The sequence below is a fragment of the Balaenoptera borealis genome, assembly GCF_965194805.1.
Source record: "Balaenoptera borealis genome assembly, chromosome: X".
NCBI classification, from domain to species: Eukaryota; Metazoa; Chordata; class Mammalia; order Artiodactyla; family Balaenopteridae; genus Balaenoptera; species Balaenoptera borealis.
In genome coordinates this window covers 50343823-50365119 of record NC_138881.1, presented here as the reverse complement: position 1 = coordinate 50365119, position 21297 = coordinate 50343823, and the positions used below count along the sequence as shown (strand labels likewise).

At 43.5% G+C, this 21297-nt stretch overlaps 2 pseudogenes across 2 annotated transcripts in view; one reads left to right on the top strand and one right to left on the bottom strand.

Moving 5' to 3' along the window:
* Window positions 1-2021: 2021 nt before the first annotated feature.
* Window positions 2022-5826, bottom strand: LOC309620377 (Y-box-binding protein 3-like; annotated as a pseudogene). The gene has a single exon. The product of its transcript is annotated as a Y-box-binding protein 3-like (transcript).
* A 2-nt stretch (window positions 5827-5828) lies between these two features.
* The window catches only part of LOC309620384 (beta-parvin pseudogene), a 30334-nt pseudogene continuing 14865 nt past the window's right edge, over window positions 5829-21297 (top strand). The window contains exon 1 of the transcript in view: window positions 5829-21297. This exon is cut by the window's right edge and continues 14865 nt beyond it. The product of the transcript in view is annotated as a beta-parvin pseudogene (transcript).

The window sequence follows — 21297 nt, the reverse complement described above, 5'->3', positions numbered from 1 at the left end:
TCAAAAAACTAAAAATAGAACTACCATATGACCCAGCAATTCTACTCCTGGATATATATATCTTAGCAAAACAAAAACAGTAATTCAAAAAGATACATGCACCCCAATGCTCATAGCAGCATTATTTACAATTGCCAAGGTATGCAAGCCACCTAAGTGTCCATCAACAGATGGATTAATAAAGAAGATGATGCATACACACACACACACACACACACACACACACACACACACACACACACACACACACACACACTGGAATACTACTCAGCCATAAAAATGAATGAAATTTTGCCATTTGCAGCAACACGGATGGACTTGGAGGGCACTATGCTAAGTGGAATAAGTCAGACAAAGACAAATATTGTATGATATCAGTTATATGTGGAATCTAAAATCTACAGCAAACTAGTGAATAAAACAAAAATGAAGCAGACTTACAGACATAGAGAACCAACTAGTGGTTACCAGTGCGGAGAGGGAAGATGGGAGGGGCAATGTAGGGGTAAAGGGGAAAAAAGGGTTATTTTGGGATTATATGAAATCAGTGAGAGAAACTTTTGAAAATTGACCTTTAAAAAAACAAACAAAAAATTTAAAAAGGGGGAAAAATGAGGTACGCGTCTTATCTATGTATCTAAATCTACCAAACGGAATATTACTCAGACATAAAAAAGTATGAAATACTGCCATTTGCAGCAATATAGATGGACCTAGAGAATATTATGCTTAGTGAAATGTCAGACAGAGGAAGACAGATACTGTACATCACTTACAGGGGCAATCTGAAAAATAGTACAAACGGATGTATGTGCAAAACTGAAACAGACGCACAGATATAGAAAGCAAACTTGTGGTGACCAAAGAGGAGGGGAAGGGGGAAAGGGACAAATTAGGGGTATGGGATTACCAGAGACAAAATACTATGTCTAAAATAGATAAGCAACCGGATACGCTGTATAGCAAAGGAAATTATAGCCATTATCTTTTAATAACCTATAATGGAGTATAATCTGCAAAAATACTGAATCATTATGATGTAGAACTGAAAGTAACATAATACTTTAAATACTATATTTTAATTAAAAACAATAGCAGAACCTAGCCAACCAGTCAGGAATAGCATGGGAGCAGATAGCTCCAAATACAGAAGAGAAAAAAGAAATCCAAACTGGCACCTGTGACTGCGTGCCCCTCCCACATCAAGGGGATGCATGAAGTGATTCAGAAGTGCCATTGTCTTGATACTGCAAGTCACAGGAAGGAAGAGGATTGTTGCTGGGGTTTCTGCTTCAGATTCGTGACCCACCTTACTCTTAGGAAGGTGAGGAATCGCATCCCCTTGGCTTCACATTCAATTGAAATAGGACACTGGGGGTTCTGGGATGATGATCTAATGCATTCCTACCCATATTCTCTGGAACTTGGTCTCCCAATGAAAGATATCTAAGGAAGCCTGCTATTATTGAAGGCTTTAGGATGGGGAATGTCACCTTTCAATGGTCCAAACAAAGGTAGCTGCTAAGTTCACATTTTTCAGTCAAGAAAACCAAGTAATATCTGGTGCATGAAGTGGGAGTGAAAGAGAGGAAAGAGGATTAGCATAAAGGATATATTTCTTTTTGTTTTTGTTTTTGTTTTTTGTTTTAAATCAAAGTTTTCTGGAGACAGCCCAGGCATCTCTCTGTTGTGTCTTAGGTGATACCCTTTGGCTCCTGTTGGGCTGTTGGAGTTACCCTTAAGTACGCCTAAATCCTGGAGCAGCTGGGAAACAGCAGAAAGTTCCTGCTGTCAGTTAAATATACTCACCCCCAGATGTGTACTTCTGTGACCAGCCTCTGTATCCTTCAGTTCTCCCCTGCTCCACCTCCAGCCAGCAATCACCAGGTCAACTCCACTTAATGGATCCTGTCAGGCACCCTTGTGAGCAGGGAAAATTCAAGATCCCTTAGTTGGGTCCTTTATGGCCTCCATTCCCCCAAAGTGAAGGCTCCATTGCCAAGCTGACCAATCCAGTGTCTCCTGATGCATATACCTCACACAGCAGGGAGAAGCCTATGAACCCAACCCTGTATATACAGAAGACATTTCCCCTCACCATATCCATGCCTGTTATTTTGGCATAAAATGGCACCCTGGAGGGATCTGCGTTATTTCCTTATAATAGCAGGTTTAGTCTCACTTCAAGTCTTCCCCCATTCTCTCTTGGTGCTGTGCGTCAGTATAAATTCTTATGCTTAGTGATTTTTGGTGCACTCTGCTAGTCTCTGAAGAAGTCAGCTGGTATAGTGGAAAGTGCACTGGGCTAGGAGTCTGGAGGAACAACTTCTAGCTGTATGGTGACATGACTTTATCAAATCTGAGCTCTGTGGAGATTGCTAGATATAATTTTAAATTCAAGTGTCCAAGTAGTGATTCCTTTAGCCTGGAACTAACCCTGCCACCATCTAGGTCACCTGTGTTTCTCTCACATCCTGTGCTAACTCCACCAGAGCGCTCACTCCATTGTGTAGCCATTGCCAGTTTTGTCTCACTCTCCACTAGGCTGTGGGTTCCTTGAGAGAAAGGACCATCTTCTTCATCATGATGCAGCTCCTAGTGCCTGACAGTGTCGGGCACAAGTGGGCACTCAAATATTCTCTGAATGAGGAATCTCTGCTCTTTCTACTTGAATTGATTGAGGATATTTAGCCATAATGAACGATTGGATACTGACTCTCCAAATACCTTATGCTAGCCTATAGTGTGGTGTAAAATGCCTCAACATTTAAATGGGAAAAATATTTTGATCTTGCTACTTATATTCCAATTTCCTTAATCTGTAAAATGAGGCTTTAAAGACCCCTGTTGGTTTCAAATTTATTGATTGCTCGTTTTCCCCACCCCTACCCCCAAACCCAACTCCTGCCTCCCATCCATCAACCCCACCATATGTTCAAATAAAGACCAGAATGGGGATGACATTCCCAGTCAGAGCTTCTCTGTTTGACGGGAAAGGCCTGAGGTGGGCTGAACCGCACCTGCTAAGCCTTCCAGGAATCCTCCACAGGCCCCCTGGTTGAACTCAACCAGGAAGCACAGATGAAAACTATAGACTAGATGTTTCTCTTCAGCTCCAGAGGTATGCACAACAATAATTATACCTGCTTCCATACTCACTTTCTTTTGTTTTCTAATTTATTTATTTATTTATTTATTTGTGCATTTATTTATTTATTCTTTTTTTCCTTCAGTTTTTTTCCCCTGATTTATTGAGATATAACTGACATATAACGTAGTGTAAGTTTAAGATGTACAATGTGATAATTTTATACAGGTATATATTGTAAAATGTTACCCACAATAAGGTTAATTAACACATCTTTCACCTCACATAATTAGCATTTTGTTGTTGTTTTCATGGTGAGAACATTAATGCTCTACTCTCATAGCAACTTTCAGGTATACAATACAGTATTGTTAACTATAGTCTTCATGCTGTACATTAGGCCCCCGGAACTTACTCAACTTACAACTGAAAGTTTGTACCCCTTGACCAGCATCTCGCATTTCCACCACTCCCCAGCGCCTCATGCCCATTTTCTTTTGTATACTTAAATGGTGTTAGATTGAATCCATTAAAAGAAAAAAAAAACACAGAAGAAGCAAATTCTGTTTCCAGTGAGCCACATTTCTTACGTGTCATGGTGATGTGTTCAGTGTTTTTTGCGGCTTGCCTCATAGAGTACTACCTATGCAGTAACTGTGGGTAGTTGGGCCCACCCTCTGGATTTATTGCTCAAATTCCAGGGCAGGGGAAGAGGATGAAAATAAAAGAGATGGGGATACTTCTTTCTTCATGTGTTCTTATCCTTTAGAACACCCCAAGACGTTCAACCTGTGCGTCCAGAATTAGTCTTAAATTCATGACTTGTAAAGAGAACAATATGTAGGATCTTTGTTAAAACTCATTCCAAAAAACGATTGAAAGGACTATCTCAATACAATTATGGGCTAGTAGGCTTTAAAAATTTTCAGACAACAGTGATAACAGATAAAAGCAACATGAAATGTTTTATTGAGAAAATGACCACTCAGGTGAGTAATATCACAACAGCAATGTCAGAACATCTTCAATATCAGATAATCTTCGTTTTTGTGTTAAAAATAAAAAATAATTTTTAAATTTACTTTAACTCATTCACCTGGGGATGCAGAATAATAGCTGTAGTCCTGGTCAGATCTTTAAAAAGAATAGATTCAGAGGCGTGTGTGTGTGTGTGTGTGTGTGTGTGTACAGAAACTACCAAGGCAGATGGTATGAGGGAACTTAGAAATACATAGGTTTTGTAATTTATCCTTCTTCAAACCCTGGGGCAGGGGCATGTATTTTTCTCAGGGCACAAATCTAACAGCCAGTGTGGATGTTTGGACTGCGTTGCAACAAAGGGTATTATCTCTTCAAGGGGACATCACCTGCAGCCCAGGCCAAGGAGTCCCGGGGGTGGGAGCCGAGCTGTTACTCGGCCCGGGCGGCAGAGGGGGCATCCATGACCAGGGGGTTCTCCTCCTCAGGGGCGTTGCTCTTCTTGGCCACAGCAACAAAGGCAGGTGTTTTTCAGTAGGGCTCTTCTTGATCTTGCCCTCTCTTCTCTCCAGATCCTGGCCCTGGGTGCCAGGCGCCTGCTGCGGGCGGCGGCACGGGTTATTGGGGCGGCAGGATCCATAGCGTGGAGGAGGCCTCTATTGTAGATCTCCGCCGGCGTCGCGCCCGCTCTCCCTGTGTTCCGCCTCCAGCTCCGCAGAGATGCCTGATGAGGGTCTTGGACCAAGAGTAGTGCCTCGGCCCCTAGGGCGGCTCAGCAGGTAGCTGGGGCCCTGACACTGCCACGGGTCGCCCTCGGGCCTTGTGGACCCTGGCAGGTGGCCGGGCCGTGGGCCGCTGGTGGTAGCCAGGATCGATGGGCGGCAGGTCACGGCTAGGGCCCTGCGGCAGGGCGGGAAGCACCGAGGCCTTTGGTCTTCGGGGTGGCCAGGCAGACGGCGCCTCAGGCCCTGGGCCGCGGTGAAGCCTTCGCCGCTGCCCTCGCCTTCGTCAACGTCATGCTCAGCGCCCTTGGGACCGCATAGTGGCAGCGCTCGGCTGTGGATAGAGAAGCCCCGGCGGAAGCAGGGGCGGTTGGCAGCATAGCGGCTTCCCTCCACTGGGGCGCCGGCTCACGTTAGTGGCCTCGGTGCCCCGCTGGCCCTACACCACGTGGAACTCGACAGTCTCGCCATTGCCGACGCCGCGTTCGTACTTGTGAGGGTTGTTCCAGGGGATGGCCGTCTGGTGAACGAACACACCTTCCTGGGTATCATGCCTGCTGATGAAACCATACCCATTCTTCACATTCAACCACTTGACAGAGCCTCGCACCCTCTTAGCGATGATTTTCTTGGGCACCTTTCCCCTGGCGCCCGTCACGGTGGCCTTGGGGATTGCATCCCCGCTGAGGTTGCCAGCACCTAGGGCTCGGGGTGGATCTCCGCCTCCCAAGGATGCCAGGTGTTTCTGCGAGGCTTGAGGGGAGACGGAAGCGGCCACCTCCGTGAGGGAGGCCTCTCCAGCCTCACTCATGAGGCCCTCCTTGCTCTCCTTTCTCAGAGAATCTGAGGGAAATTTGGCCCTCTGACGCTGGCAGGTGGGGGGGGGGGGCTGGAGGCAGGAGCTTCTCCAAGAGGGTTTTGGATCAGGGCCAAGGGCTCTCTGGCTTCACTCTGAGACTCTTGGAGAGGCCTGTGGGGTCTCCTGGGGCAAGGGGACACAGACCAGACAATGGCTACCGTGGTGATGTCTCACTGGGGGGGGGGGCGTTCCTAGAGGGGGCTCGAGCTGGGGGCTGGGCAAATGCACTCCTTCCAGTGCTCCTGCCAGCACGTCACAGTACCTCGTGGTTTCTGGTGGAGAGGAGGCACACTTGAAGCTCTAGGGAGTGGTCTTGAACACACTCTTACTTGCTTGAGTGGATGTGAGGAGAGGACCCACCTTCCATCCCTCTTCCTTGGTTGGGGAGATTCACATCCTCCTAAGGGCACTCTCTCAATATTCTCTCACAAAACCGTGGTCCTCTTCCAACCCCTGGTGTGCCCTCTATATGGGTCAGGCATTTTGTGTAACTTGAGGCAAAATGACAACCGCATGATGTTAAGACCCAGTCAAAGAAGCCTGCTGTGGTGTTTGTTTGTTTTGCTTTTGTTTTCTGGCAGGGGAGCAAAGAAAGGCTGCCAGGGCTAGAATGCTAGTACTGAGAGGACACTAAAGTCACGCAGGTTTATCCAGACTAGTGTTAAGATTGCGTTGACCTAAAACAAATAGACTGTCAGGTATTGCCCCAACAAAAATGGGTTTATTCTGGATCAACAAAGAATTGCAATTCAGGGTCTGCAACCATGGTGAGCCACGTGCAAGTCTCCCCAACAGGGAGAGAATAACTCTTTCAAAGAGAGGAAGAGGAAGTTAGGAAGGCTATAGTAAACAAAGTGTCCATTGGAGGCTGAGAGTTGGAAGTGTGGTGGCTTTTCATTGGCTGAGTCCTGACAGTCTCTCATTGGCTGAGCTCTTGCCAGGCAAGAAGAGGAAGTCTTTCTTCTTCCTGTTGGGCTCTGTTGTCATCATAGGATGTGAGAGCTCACCCTTCTAGCCTCCCGACTCTATTTTAATTGAAGTTTCTCTTTATTAATTTTTACACTCCTCCTCTTTGATCAAGATCTTTCTCTGAAAGCATCACTGATCAACAAGCCGGTTTTCCTGTTTCAGCAGGTTTTTGTCCCTCAGTGCCAGGAAGGACCTTTCCTGGGTGTAGTATCCCATGTTAGAGTGAAAGTGCACAGTTTGGACACCTACTGAAGTCACATTAGAGTAACAAGGAGGGACAGGAGGGAGAACTGTCAGGCACTTTTAATCTAAAGTTCGTTTTATCAAGATCATAGACATTGGAGATCATCTGAAGCATTATGCCACCATCAGGGGTTTGGCAGACAAACTTCCTACAGGCCTAATCTGGATATCTTGGGAAAGCTGTCTTATCAGATATTGTCTGCTTCAATTTCAGAAAATCTTTACTTTCAGATCACCAGATGATGTGCAGGTCCAGTCAGGATTGGTGCTTTCTTTAGGTGTGTCACGTGAATTCAAGGGTCTATCCCCTGGAGCTTGGTGGCACAAGGGTTTGTTAGCAGTACCTGATAGAGGCCTTTCCAAGCAAGGTTGAAGAGAGTCCTTCTGGAAGTGTCTTTTCCAATAGATAAAATCTCCAGGTTGCAAAGTGTGATGCTTAATATCTTCCTCTCCTGAAAGCACACCGTGAAAAGATTGCTCTATCAAAACATGGTTATTTATAATAGAAGCAATTAGGCCTTTGAAATATCAGAGTATCTCTCCTTTTATCAGTTGTGGGTCAAAAGAGGCAGGCGCCAAGTGACTATCCTGTGACTGTCTCAGAGGGTGAGAGTTTGTGAGTTCCAAAAGGGGTGGATCTGAGATTCAGAAGGACCAATGGCAATGCTTTTGGACAAGGTAATTGGAGGGTCTCTACAAATTTTGCCAACTGAGTCTTAATAATGCCGTTAGTGCACTTGACTAACCCAGAGGCCTGGTAAGTGCAGTGAAAGTGCTGTAAAACTGGCCAAACAGTGCAGACTGGTTGAAGTACCTGACCAGTAAAGTAAAATGGGTGCCTCGATCATTATGAAGTTTAAGAGGAGTTCCCCAGATAGGGATAATCTTTTCCAAAAGGACTTTAGCCACAGAAAAGGCAGTAGCCTGTCTGCAAGGGAAGGCTTCAGTCCAGTGTGAAAACATACAGACCATGACTAAAACATATTTATATCCACAAGGTGGAGGAAGTTGTATGGAATCCTTTTTCCAGAGCGTGAATGGTCCATTAGGCAGTTTGAAATGTCCGGGAGCAGTACAGATGGTCTTCTCTGGGTTGTATTTTGGACAAGTGGGACAAGTGTACATTCAAAGAAGATATACAGATAATAAATAAGTTAACACAAACATGATACACTTCGTATGCCATTAGGGAATTACAAATGAAAACAATAAGACAGGACTACACACCTATTAGAACTGCTAATCTCCTCCCAAAATGAAAACATCAAATACTGGAGGATGGAAAACTACAGCAACTTTAACTCATTGCTTAAGGAACGCATTTACAGCCTCTTAAGAAATAGTTTGGCAGTATTTTCCAAAGCTAAACAAGTCTCACACATTGAGATCCATTGAGGTAGGCACTTTTTGCCCCCTTGTTAATGTTTCCCCACCAATATTGATTCATAAATATTATCATTTTGTCAGTAGGCCAATAGTTTAATGCATGTACAGTGGTTAGCAGTGGGAATTTTAGTCTCCTGTAAAACCGTGCTGCTATTTCGTCTGACTCGGAGCTTTCTCTTTTTATCAAACCAACAACTGTTGAATTTCCAATCTTGTTTCCCTTTTCTGAGGCCAAATGTTGGGCTTCTCTAGCCAGTTTTTCTAAGTTATAATTTGGGGAACTATCCCTGTGAACCATCACAGAGGTTTGGCTCTTGTCGATTAACTTTAAGGGCAGCATTCCTTGCGGAAATGTCAGCAAGGTGATTTCCCTTAGCTTCCAGAACATCAAGTTGAGAATGCCTCAGGATCTTGATAATAGCTAAAATGGCAGGTAAAAGTATTGCATCCAATAATCCCTGAACATAGAGGCCCCTTTAAATTTTATTTCCGCTGGAAGTAAGGAAGCCATGTTGCTTCTACAACATTCCAAACTCATGAGCTACCCTGAAAGCATATCTACTACCAGTATAAATATTGGTAGTTCTGCCCTTGGGTAAAGTACAAGCCTTTGTAAGAGTGTATAATTCAGCCTGGTGGGCTGAAGTAGCCATAGATAAAGGTGCTGCCTCAACAATATCAAAAGGAGTGGCGATAGCATACCCAGCACAATATTTTTGCCACTGTCACCTTTTAAATAAGAACCATGAGAAGTCAGTGTTACCCAAAGGAATTTCCTGCAGATCATCATGATCAGTCAGCATTAAGTAGTTGTGAGGAAATTTTTGTCAGTGATGGAGGGGAGAAGAGTAGCAGGGTTAAGCTCATTACAGTGTAAAAGAGTTATGTGAGGAGTAGTTAACAAAAGACCTTCATAGGAGGTGAGGCAGCTGACTAAGGAATGTTGAGTGTGATGAGAATTCAGGAGGGCTTCTACTTCATGAGGTACAAAAATGGTTAAAGGGGCTCCCCCAATGATTTTTCTCAGTAGCCTTAACCAAAAGGGCAGTGGTGGTAATGGCTCTAAGGCAAGGGAGGTATCTCCATGCCATAGGGTCCAGTTGCTGGCTATAAGACCCTATGGGTTGATGATGGCTCCTGTGTCTTGCAGTGAGTACCCTCAAGGATGTTTCTTTCCTTTACATATACAGAAAGGTAAAAGGGAATCTGATCATTGGGAAGCCCAAGAGCAGGTGTGTTTGTCAAACTCTCTTTTAAGGCTATGTCGACTGATTCTTCCCATAAAAGTGGATCGGTGTTGTTGTTCTTTAGGAAAACTTGCAGAAGTTGGGCCATAAGAGAGACTTTTGAATCTAATTTCAGCAGTAACAAACTAAGCTGAGCAAAACTTTGCAGTTGGCGCTTAGTTTTGGGTTTTGGGAAACTTAGGACACCATGAAGCCTCTCTGGATTTAGGTGTAGCCCTTGTTCTGATATCAGATATCCTAATTATTGAACCTGGGTTTGGGAAAACTGCATTTTTTCCTTGGCAATTTTGCGTCCTTTTGAGGCTACAACCTTTAACAAAGGGATGCTGTCTTCTTGTGAGGAGGTTTGGAAAGGAGGGCAAAGAAACAAATCATCCACATATTGCAACAATGTAGAACCCCTAGAAAACTTTATATCAGCCAGATCAGCCTTCAGGATTTGTGAGAAATAAGAACTCTCATTAAAACCCTGAGGCATTGTTGTCCAGGTGAATTGCTTTTCTTCCCAGGTGAAGGCAAATAGGTATTGGATAGCTTCATCAACTGGAATACTAAAGAATGCACTGCATAAATCAATTATGGTAAGGAACTTGCTTCTGGTGGAAATGGATGTTAGTACGGTATGAGGGTTAGGAACAACAGGGTGTTGAGGGATAACAATGTTGTTTATTGCTCAGAGGATCTCTCACTGGCAAAATAGGAGTATTACCAGGACTAGTACAAGGGACAATGAGACCTTGAGCCTTGTAGTCTTCTATTATGGGCTTTATAGTAGTCTTGTATTATGGGCTTTATACCTTGAAGGGCTTCTTTATTTATACGGTATTGATTAATTCTGGGGAGAGGTTTGGAGGGATCTATATGAATCTTAATGGAATTTTGCCAATATCAGTTTGAGATTTTGGCAATACAAAGGGTGGCAGCGGATTCAATAAGGACAAATGATCAGTGTTTCCAGAATCAGCTCTAGTGCCATCAGAGACACAGCAAATTAAAGATGTCAAAGGGTCACTTAATTCACCTGGTTGGCTGCTATGACAACTACTTTCAAATTCTAAGGCATAATGCTTTCCTAAAAAGCCTCAGCCTAATAAATGGATAGGAGCTGGGGAACTAAGGAGAAAAGAGTGTGTATTTCTCAAAGGGCCTAAACAAAAGTAAGTAGGTTCAGAGACAGAAACCTTTTGAGGTTCATTCGCGATCCCTCTATTTGATCTGTTTTAGTGCTCCAAGGCACGGGCTGCTTTATAGTAGTTGGGATTGAGCATCGAGAGTGTGGTTCCAGTGTCAGTTAGGACTGGAAGAGAGTCATCCCCAATCTGGAGCCATGTTTCCCCAAGCTGATTAAGAGGGAGAATTGGGAAGCGCCCCTGTAGTTCCTCAGAGCTCCTTCATTGAGAATTGGGAGGATGTTGGACAGGCTGGTTGGAGAACTGAAGGCGCCTGAAGCACTTGAATTTGTCACAATCTCTTCTCCAATGCCCTGGCTCTTTGCAATAATAGCAGAAAATAGGAGGGTTTCGGTTTTGTTTAGGGGCCTTTATTTGCTGGAGTTGAAGATTAAGAATTTTAGTTGTCTTCCTTTTAGGTGACCCCTCTAGAATGTGAGAGAGCTGGTTTGCCAGATTAACTACACCTGGAGTGGACATAGTTTCCCATTCCATCCTGGTTATTTTTACTAGAAGGGAAAGGTCCCGATTCAGCCCACTAATAAACACAGAGTTAAAAGCTACCTGGGTGGAATCAACATTGGAAGACCAGAGTTTTCTTTGAAAACAATCTGAATTCAATTGTAATAGTTATGAACATGTTCATCAGATTTTTGTGTGCAAGCCTGAATTTTGTTCCAATCAACAGTCTTTGGAAAAGCCCTAGGTATTGCGTGATGATGTCGCTTAGGGATTGCCCAAGCCTGATCATATAATAAGTTAGTGGGCTGGTCTCCAGTTTGTAATTCTGGAGACATTTCAGGATTTTTCCCAATTAGCAATTTCCATCCAATGCTGGGCCTGGCCTTCACCGAGAAGCATATGAACTAGCTGATATAAGTTGATAAGTCTGAATGACCATATTAAATTATTCAGCAAGTCTGTGTGGAGCTTCAGTTATTTTGGGAAAATCTTTGACTATGGCTTGCAGTGCAGATTTAGTCCACGGAATATAAAAAATTAAAGGTTTAGCCTCTGGATCCTCAGAAGGCTTAATTTTAAAGGGGCAGGTTCTGATAGGTTCAGAGAAAAGTGGGGCAGGGAGAGCTTCAGGGCAAAAGGGAAGTTTGGCAATAGAATTTGTATGGGGGAACTGAGGGTATAGAGGAGGTATAAGCAGTATAAAAGGGAAGGAGGAAGATGGTGTCTGAGCCAGGGCCTGAACAGGAGGAGCCAGAGAAGAGGAGCATGAGGCTTCAAAACCCATCCTTTCTTTCTTTAATCATTTGTTTGCCTCTGTTATCTTAAAATCTTATTTTGCAGAGAAGCAATTATAGGCTCCTGATAACATTTGGAAGCCTCAAAATATCAATCAAAATAGGTGTTCCATTCAGTTTTGGAAATTTTAGAGTTATGGTTGTCCAATTCGGTTTTAAGAAAAGTAAGTTTGGGGATTTCAAAAGTTCCCCATAATGGCCATTGATGTTCTAAATTGTGTTTGGTTGGGTCACTCCATTTAGTTTGAAATTCACATGAGAAAGGACAGTGGTTTTTATTGTTTGTTTTTTTGTTTTTTTTTTAGGACAGTGTTTTTAAACATAAAATTAATTGGGGTCTCTGTGGGAGAAGGGGGTTGCCTTGAAAATATTTACATAACTGGGATCCCATTTCTCAGAGGTTTTTCTCTAGAGTAAATCATAATTTTCAAACAGCTGAAAAAACTCAAACAGCTTAAACAGCTCAAACAGTTCAAACAGCCTGTTCTATGGGAGTAGTCTGGTCTCAAAGGAGCAGGGCTGAAAGCCCCTCAACACAGCTCTAATGAAACAGCTTAATTTTGAAGAAATCAGACTGAAGATTTAACAGTGAAGTTCCAGTAGGACAGCATACCTTCTGAAAGGAATGGGCCAAAGGGTAGCCAGTTCCAGGAAGAACAGCCCCTGTTCCTAAAGGAATCAGGCCAAGGGACAGCACGGTTCCAGTTGCAACAGCCTGATTTCAAAAATCAGATAGAAGTACCAAATGAGTACTTACAGACAGAACAAGGCCTTAACCAGAAAAGACAAAGCTTTAAAATAGATCCCAAATAAAACCTAAAGAGCTCCAAAATACAAAAGGGCAGAAGCTTGGATCCAGTTGAAAGAATTACCCCCCAAACCCCAGGGTCAGTGAGAAAAGCAGTGAGCAACAAGGGGTTCAATGTGGATACCACACCTGTTTCCTCACCAGCCTCACAGTTGTCAGGGGCTCTCTCTGGATCCCGATATGAGCCACCAAAATGTTGACCTAAAACAAATAGAATGCCAGATATTTCTCCAGCAAAAAAAAACACGTTTATTCAGGATCAATAAAGAATTGCAGGGCTTCCTGGTGGCTCAGGGGTTAAGAATCTTCCTGCCAATGCAGGGGAAACGGGTTTGAGCCGTGGTCCAGGATGATCCCACATGCTGCGGTGCAACTAAGCCTGTGAGCCACAACTACTGAGTCTGCACACCACAACTACTGAGGCCTACATGCCTAAAGCCCATGCTCCACAACAAGGGAAGCCACCGCAATGAGAAGCCCGCACACCCCAACGAAGAGTAGGCCCTGCTCACCGCAACTAGAGGAAGCCTGTGTGCAGCAACGGAAGAGCCAATGCAGCCAAAAATAAAATAAATTAAATAAATTTAAAAAAAAAAGAATTGCAATTTGGGGTCTGTAACCATGGTGAGCCATGTGCAAGTCCCCCACAACAAGCAGAGGATAATTCTTTTAAAGATAGGAAGAGGAAGCTGAGAGGACTAAAGTAAAGAAAGAGTCCATCAGATGAATCAAAAGTTCCAAGTACAGTGGCGTTTCCTTGGCTGAGACCTGACAATCTCATTGGCCAAACTCTTGTCAAGCAAGAAGAGAAGTCTTTCTTCTTCTTCTTTTTTTTGACAATTAAATTAATTAATTAATTAATTTTAACATCTTTATTGGAGTATAATTGTTTTACAGTCTTGTGTTAGTTTCTGCTGTATAACAAAGTGAATCAGATATATGTATACCTATATCCCCATATCCCCTCCCTCTTGTGCCTCCCTCCCTATCCCAACCCTCTAGGTGGTCACAAAGCAGTGAGCTGACATCCCTGTGCTATGGAGCTGCTTCCCACTAGCCATCTATTTTACATTTGATAGTGTATATATGTCAATGCTACGCTCTCACTTTTTCAGAGCTCACCCTTCCCCTTCCCCATGTCCTCAAGTCCATGCTCTATGTCTGTGTCTTTATTCCTACTGGGTTATCATTGTAGGGCATGAGAGCGCCCCCTTCTGGCCTCCCAACTCTTTTTTTTTTCTTTAACGGTTTAATGCCTCCCCCTTTTTTTTAACATTTTTATTGGAGTATAATTGCTTTACAATGGTGTGTTAGTTTCTGCTTTATAACGAAGTGAATCAGTTATACATATGCATATGTCCCCATATCTCTTCCCTCTTGTGTCTCCCTCCCTCCCACCCTCCCTATCCCACCCCTCTAGGTGGTCACAAAGCACAGAGCTGATCTCCCTGTGCTATGTGGCTTCTTCCCACTAACTATCTATCTTACGTTTGGTAGTGTATATATGTCCATGCCACTCTCACTTTGTCCCAGCTTACCCTTCCCCCTCCCCCTATCCTCAAGTCCATTCTCTAGTAGGTCTGCATCTTTATTCCCATCTTGCCCCTAGGTTCTTCATGACCTTTTTTTTTTAGATACCATATATATGGGTTAGCATACGGTATTTGTTTTTCTCTTTCTGACTTACTTCACTCTGTATGACAGTCTCTATGTCCATCCACCTCACTACAAATAACTCAGTTTCATTCCTTTTTATGGCTGAGTAATATTCCATTGTATATATGTGCCACATCTTCTTTATCCATTCGTCTGTTGATGGAATGGACACTTAGGTTGCTTCCATGTCCTGGCTATTGTAAATAGAGCTGCAAAGAACATTTTGGTTCATGACTCTTTTTGCATTATGGTTTTCTCAGGGTATATGCCCAATAGTGGAATTGCTGGGTTGTATGGTAGTTCTATTTTTAGTTTTTTAAGGAACCTCCATACTGTTCTTCATAGTGGCTGTATCAATTTACATTCCCACCAAAAGTGCAAGAGTGTTCCCTTTTCTCCACACCCTCTCTAGCATTTATTGTTTGTAGAGTTTTTGATGATGGCCATTCTGACTGGTATGAGATGATATCTCATTGTAGTTTTGATTTGCATTTCTCTAATGATTAATGATGTTGAGCATTCTTTCATGTGTCTGTTGGCAATATGTACATGATGATAAATCTGAAAGTGAAATTAAGAAAACACTCCCATTTACCATTGCAACAAAAAGAATAAAATATCTATGAATAAACTTACCTAAGGAGACAAAAGACCTGTATGCAGAAAATTATAGGACACTGATGAAAGAACTTAAAGATGATACAAATAGATGGAGAGATATACCATGTTCTTGGATTGGAAGAAACAACCTTGTGAAAATGTCTCTACTACCCAAAGCAATCTACAGATTCAATGCAATCCCTATCAAACTACCACTGGCATTTTTCACAGAACTAGAACAAAAAATTTCACAATTTGTATGGAAACACAAAAGACCCCAAATAGCCAAAGCAATCTTGAGAACGAAAAATGGAGCTGGAGGAATCAGGCTCCCTGACTTCAGACTATACTACAAAGCTACAGTAATCAAGACAGTATGGTACTGGCACAGAAACAGAAATATAGATCAATGGAACAGGATAGAAAGCCCAGAGATAAACCCATGCACATATGGTCACCTTATCTTTGATAAAGGAAGCAAGAATATACAGTGGAGAAAAGACAGCCTCTTCAATAAGTGGTGCTGGGAAAACTGGACAGCTACATGTAAAGGAATGAAATTACAACACTCCCTAACACCATACACAAAAATAAACTCAAAATGGATTAAAGACCTAAATGTAAGGCCAGACACCATCAAACTCTTAGAGGAAAACATAGGCAGAACACTCTATGACATAAATCACAGCAAGATCCTTTTTGACCCACCTCCTAGAGAAATGGAAATAAAATCAAAAATAAACAAATGGGACCTAATGAAACTTAAAAACTTTGGCACAGCAAAGGAAACCATAAACAAGACGAAAAGACAGCCCTCAGAATGGGAGAAAGTATTTGCAGATGGAGCAACTGACAAAGGATTAATCTCCAAATTTTATCAGGAGCTCATGCAGCTCATTATCAAAAAAACAAACAACCCAATCCAGAAATGGGCAGAAGACCTAAATAGACATTTCTCCCAACTCTTTTAATTGAGGTTTCTGTGTATTAAATTTTTATATTTGTAAAGTAAGGAAGCTGAGTGGGAACACTTTTGTAACTAGAATACTCTGAAAACCCTGTTGAGCTCTGTGTTCTTGCCTATGTAAAGCAAATGATCAGGTAGGGTAAAATAGAGCTGAGGGAATTTGCCCTTGTGTTTACCTGCAGATCTAAACTTTTATTTTCTTCAAATACCTTATGACTTGTGATCTTCTTCCTAAATCGCGGTTTTGATTTACTTACATAGAAATTCTAAGAATTCGGCCTAACTGCTGTGCTGATGCTTTGCTTAGGTACAGCTAGCTCTCTGAAATATAAACTTTCTGAAGTGATGACAGAGCAGGCTAAAATAGTAGATTGTAATTGGTCAGAAAACTTGGCTTTCATTTATTAATAAGAAAAAAAAATAAGGCAAGTTGTCCTGCCACTTTAGAGTTTACAGAAACCTCTCACCATGTTGTGCATTTGACCCTTGCAACAACCCACTCTATGAAGAAATGGGGCAGGTGCCGTTTTTACTTCAGTTTGACAGATGAGGAAACCAGGGTCCAGAGATAGGAAGCTGCTTTTGCTTAAGTTTGCATATTTATGGAGTAAACCCTAAAATCTGATCTCATATACATTTCACTCTAGGTCCGGTTATCTTTCCATCACACCTCACTGACCTTCATGTACAGTTTTGTCACCTGTTTCTTCTGGTGTCAGAGACCAGGAGCCTCTTTCAGAGAGGTCATGGCCTCATTGAACAGCTCAGCAGAGAACCCAAGACACACCTCTCACATGGCTAATCTGTCTCCCCTGTATCCAGGCTCCTTCAGGGGCAAAAATTGCCTTCATATCAACTAACCAGCATCCCCTGTCCCCACACAAAGTAATCTTCTGCCTGTAGCTGACTAGAAAACATACCCTACTATGGACTCAGGAGCCATTTCTTCACCATGCTGGTTTAATACAAAATGGAAGAAGGGGTCTTGATTTTGACTTTACTGTTTAAAAAAACACTTCTTCAGGTATCATCTCTGGTAGAATTTACAACAAGCATGAGAGAACCGTATGCTACTGTCAGTATGCTCACACGACGGCAATTAAGTCGGGGCACCAGGGCACCAGGGCACAAAGCAGCTAACGTGCCTAACCATGGCCACCCATGTAGTAAATACAGAGCCAGGATAACACCTTTGGGCCTTGGGCCCTCTGGTTTCTAGTCCACTGTGCCCTCTATGGGCCCATGAGGCCACTTCTATGATGTCGCCAACAGTACTTTCTTTCATGTGTTGAGAGTTCTTCTTGCTGCTTCCCACATTTACCATGCTCATTCCCTTCTCTGTGCCTGTGTTCCCTTTTTCCTCACTCTCCTAGGCATACCTTTATACCTCTGTCTGTATAAATGCCACCTGCCCTTCTAGTCCCAGTTTTGCAATCCCCTCCTGCCCCCTTTCCAAAGGTACCAGTCCACCTCCATTTCTTTCTTCTCAGAAACCTAGTTGCTCTTACAGCCAGACAATTAATGGCTACGTTACTTCTTTCCTATGTGTAAGGTTTTCTATCTCACTATTATTCCCAACTAGATTCTAAGCTCACTAAAGGATGAACGCTTTAAGTTTTCTCTCTCAGTTTCCTCTCTGAGTACCACGGTTCCTAGGACAGTGCTGGCTGTATAAAGGGCCACCACAAAAGTGTGCTTGTGGATTAAGTTGACACCTTTCTCCCCTCTCGAAGTTGCAGCATCTTTGAATTTCTTAAAAGTTGCTAGCACAGTGCCAGGCACAAAGAAGATGCTAACAAGAATCACTGAGTTGGACTGAATATGTCCTCTTGAACTTCCTGTTGTCTTCATGATATACAGGAAATTGCTTTGGAGCCATCATGGAGATCTTTTGGAGCCATCATGGAGAACTTTCCTAGTTTGTGTGTATTTTATGCAAGAAGAAAAGCTTTGTGAAAAAAAATTAATATGATATGAATTACTAGTTCAAGCTTAAGGTATAATTTGCTGAGGCCATTGTATTATTTTTATTGAAACCTCAGGTTCTGTCTCTCTCCCTCTCTCTCTGTTTTAATTTTGTACTTTTCTCCATTCATCCTGTGGAACACTTTGTTTAATTCCTATTTTTCAAGAGCTGTCAATGAGATGGAGGTTAATCCAGGTTTAAGGTATACTGTCTGATCCATGGGCTTATCATCTAAAAATAAAATCTTTTCTGCTTCAGCCACAAAATGGTGCTTAACCTGAGACAGCAGAGCCCATCCAGGCCCATTACAAAAGGTGATAACATTATCTAATGTGAGGAGTAAACAAGGTGGCATCCTTATTAGGGGAAGAAAATGCTCCAGGCCCCCTTTTCTTACTGATTCACTGGTGATTCCTGTTTGAAAGGTAAATGGGCTGAATGGAAAGGAGAACCTTATCCATCTTGCTCCTTCTAGAACCACACCATCAATTCCAGCATCTCTCGAGTGCTGCTAACTGTACAAGGCAACAGAAAGCTAATATAATGCATGCAAAAATAATAAAAAGGAATCTAGAAAATACCCACCCCCTTGCCCCACACCCTGCAAATGATGCATCGTAAAAGCCAGGGTGACTCCAGGTATACCATGGATCTAAATAAGTGGTTTAAAATGAGGGCAGTGTTGCAATCTTCAGTGAACTCTCAGCTGAGGTTTTGGGAACTAAAAATAATTAGAAAGAGCCAGGAATCTTACATCAGAATGTCTGGGTTTGACTCCTGGAATGGCCAAATATTGGCTGGTTAGCCTTGAGCAAATTACCTCTCCTCCCTGAGATGTAGTCTTCCTGCATGTAAAAAGGAAATATCTAGTGCCTCCCCTATCTAGTTCATAGGGTTGTGCTGGCAATTACATAGAATACTTTATGTGAAAAAATACATTACATAAACCATAAGCTGTGAATATCTTGCTATAAAATACTATCTGTGTTAAAAAGAAAGAAAGAGAGAAAGAAGGACAAAAAGAAAGTAAGTGTGATGGTTAATTGTATGTGTCAGTTTGGCTGGGCCACATTGCCCAGATATGTGCTCAACCATTATTATGGATGATCCTGTGGGGATGTTTTTGAATGAGAATAACCTCAAAATCTATGAATTTTGAGTAAAGCAAATTGTCCTCTATAATGTGGGTGGTTCTCATCCAATCAAGTGAAGTCCTGAACAGAACAAAAGATTGACCTCCCCCAAGCAAGAGGCAATTCTGCAGCAGATGGCCCTTGGACTTGAACGGCAACATTGGCTCTTCTCTGGGTCTCCAACTTGACAGCCTTTGGACTTGAACTGCATCATTGGCTCTCCCTTTGATCTCTAGTTTGTCAGTCCATCCTGTAGATTTTGGACTTGCCAATTCCTTGAAATAAACCTCTGTCTGTCTGTCTGTCTCTATCTGTGTGTGTGTGTGTGTGTCTTTCTGTCTTTCTGCCTCTCTCTCCCTACACACACATACACACACACACACACACACGCACACACATTCATACATCCTATTGGTTCTGTTTCTCTGGAGAACCCTGACTCATGCAGATTTTGGTACCAGGACTGGTTCTAAAGAACAGAATCTTAAGGATGAGTTTTCTGAATTGGTTGTTAAGATACTGGAATTGGCCCTCTAACTTGGTTATATTTAAATACACTAATGACTCTATTTCTAATAGTAAAGAGCACACTGATAGTCCATGGCATAATGTGGCAATAGAGGTACACAAAATCTCATCATGGGATACTCCTTATCAAGTACTTATAAGAGGCAAAGATCTGGGTGACTACGTACATTCAAATATTCTTGTCAAAATATGGAATATAATGAGAATTGCTGGCTGCTCCCAATGGCACTGAACAAAGTACGAAAAGAAAAGAATGGGCTCAGAGACTCAAACTCCCTGTTTAAACAATGTATAAAGGACCTGAAAGCATCTATGTCTGCCCACAGGGTTGAGATTGCTGAAAACAAAACCCAGAATCTCATCCTGTGAGTGGCTGAATTACAATGCAAATTGGATCCCCAGTCGTGCCACAAGTCTACCATTAAAGTGAAGGCTTTGGTTGGGAAGGATTGGGATCTTGAAAGTTGGATGGGCACATGTGGGAAGACCCTGATGAAGCTGGGGACATCGAGACCCTAAATTCTCATGCATCATCATTGCCAGTAGAAGCAGCGTCTGAACCCATCTGAGGAGCTTAACCTTGCACCACCCGAGGAAATTGTAATGGCCTCCCCTGAGGAAGTTTCCTTGAAAGACACTGCTGACGCGCCTCAGGACCCACCCCACCACTTCTCTCTGCTTCTAGACCTATAGCAAGACTCAAGTTCCAGAGCGGGCAGCAGTGACCAGGGCAGCTCCCACAGGCGCTGCACAGGTGCCCAGCTGCTGGGGTCCCCGCACACCCCATGTCCTCCACACCACTGCACTTGCCCGCCCTGCGGCCCCACAGGATAAAGAAGGACAAGTCATTCCTGAGCAAGCTGGGTGGCATGTTGGCGAGGAAGAAGAAGACCAAGGAGGTGAGTGAGGAAGAAGGGGAAAATGCCATCAACTCGCCGATGTCCCCTGCCTTGGTGGAGATCCACCCGGAAGACACCCTGCTCGAGGAGAACGAGGAGTGCACGGTGATCGACCCCACCTCCAGGGATGACCCCAGATTGAAGGAGCTGGTCAAGGTTCTCATCGACTGGATCAACGATGTCCTGGTGGAGGAGAGGATCATCGTGAAGCAGCTGGAGGAGGACCTGTACGATGGGCAGGTGCTGCAGAAGCTCCTGGAAAAACTGGCAGACCGCAAGCTGAACATGGCTGAGGTAACCCAGTCTGAAATAGGGCAGAAGCAGAAGCTGCAGACGGTGCTGGAGGTGGTGCAGGAGCTGCTGTGGCCTCACGGCCGGGTGCTCCAGTGGACCGTGGACTCGATTCACAGGAAGAACCTGGTGGCCATCCTTCACCTCCTCGTGGCCCTGGCCATGCACTTCCGGGCCCGATCTACCTTCCCTCACACTTCTCCTTGCAAGTGGTGGTCGTGCGGAAGCGGGAAGGCCTGCTGCACTCCAGCCACGTCACGGAGGAGCTGACCACGACCACCGAGATGATGATGGGTCGGTTTGAGTGGGGTACGCTCTTCATCCACGCCCCAGACAAGTGCAGTGACAGTGTGCAGAAGAAGTCTCTCATCACGTTTGTGAACAAGCACATGAACAAGCTGAATTTGGGGGTGATGGAACTAGAGACCCAGTTTGCAGATGGCATGTACCTGGTTCTGTTCATGGGGCTTCTGGGAGACTACTTTGTATGCCTGCACAACTTCTACCTGACCATGGACAGCTTCGATCAAAA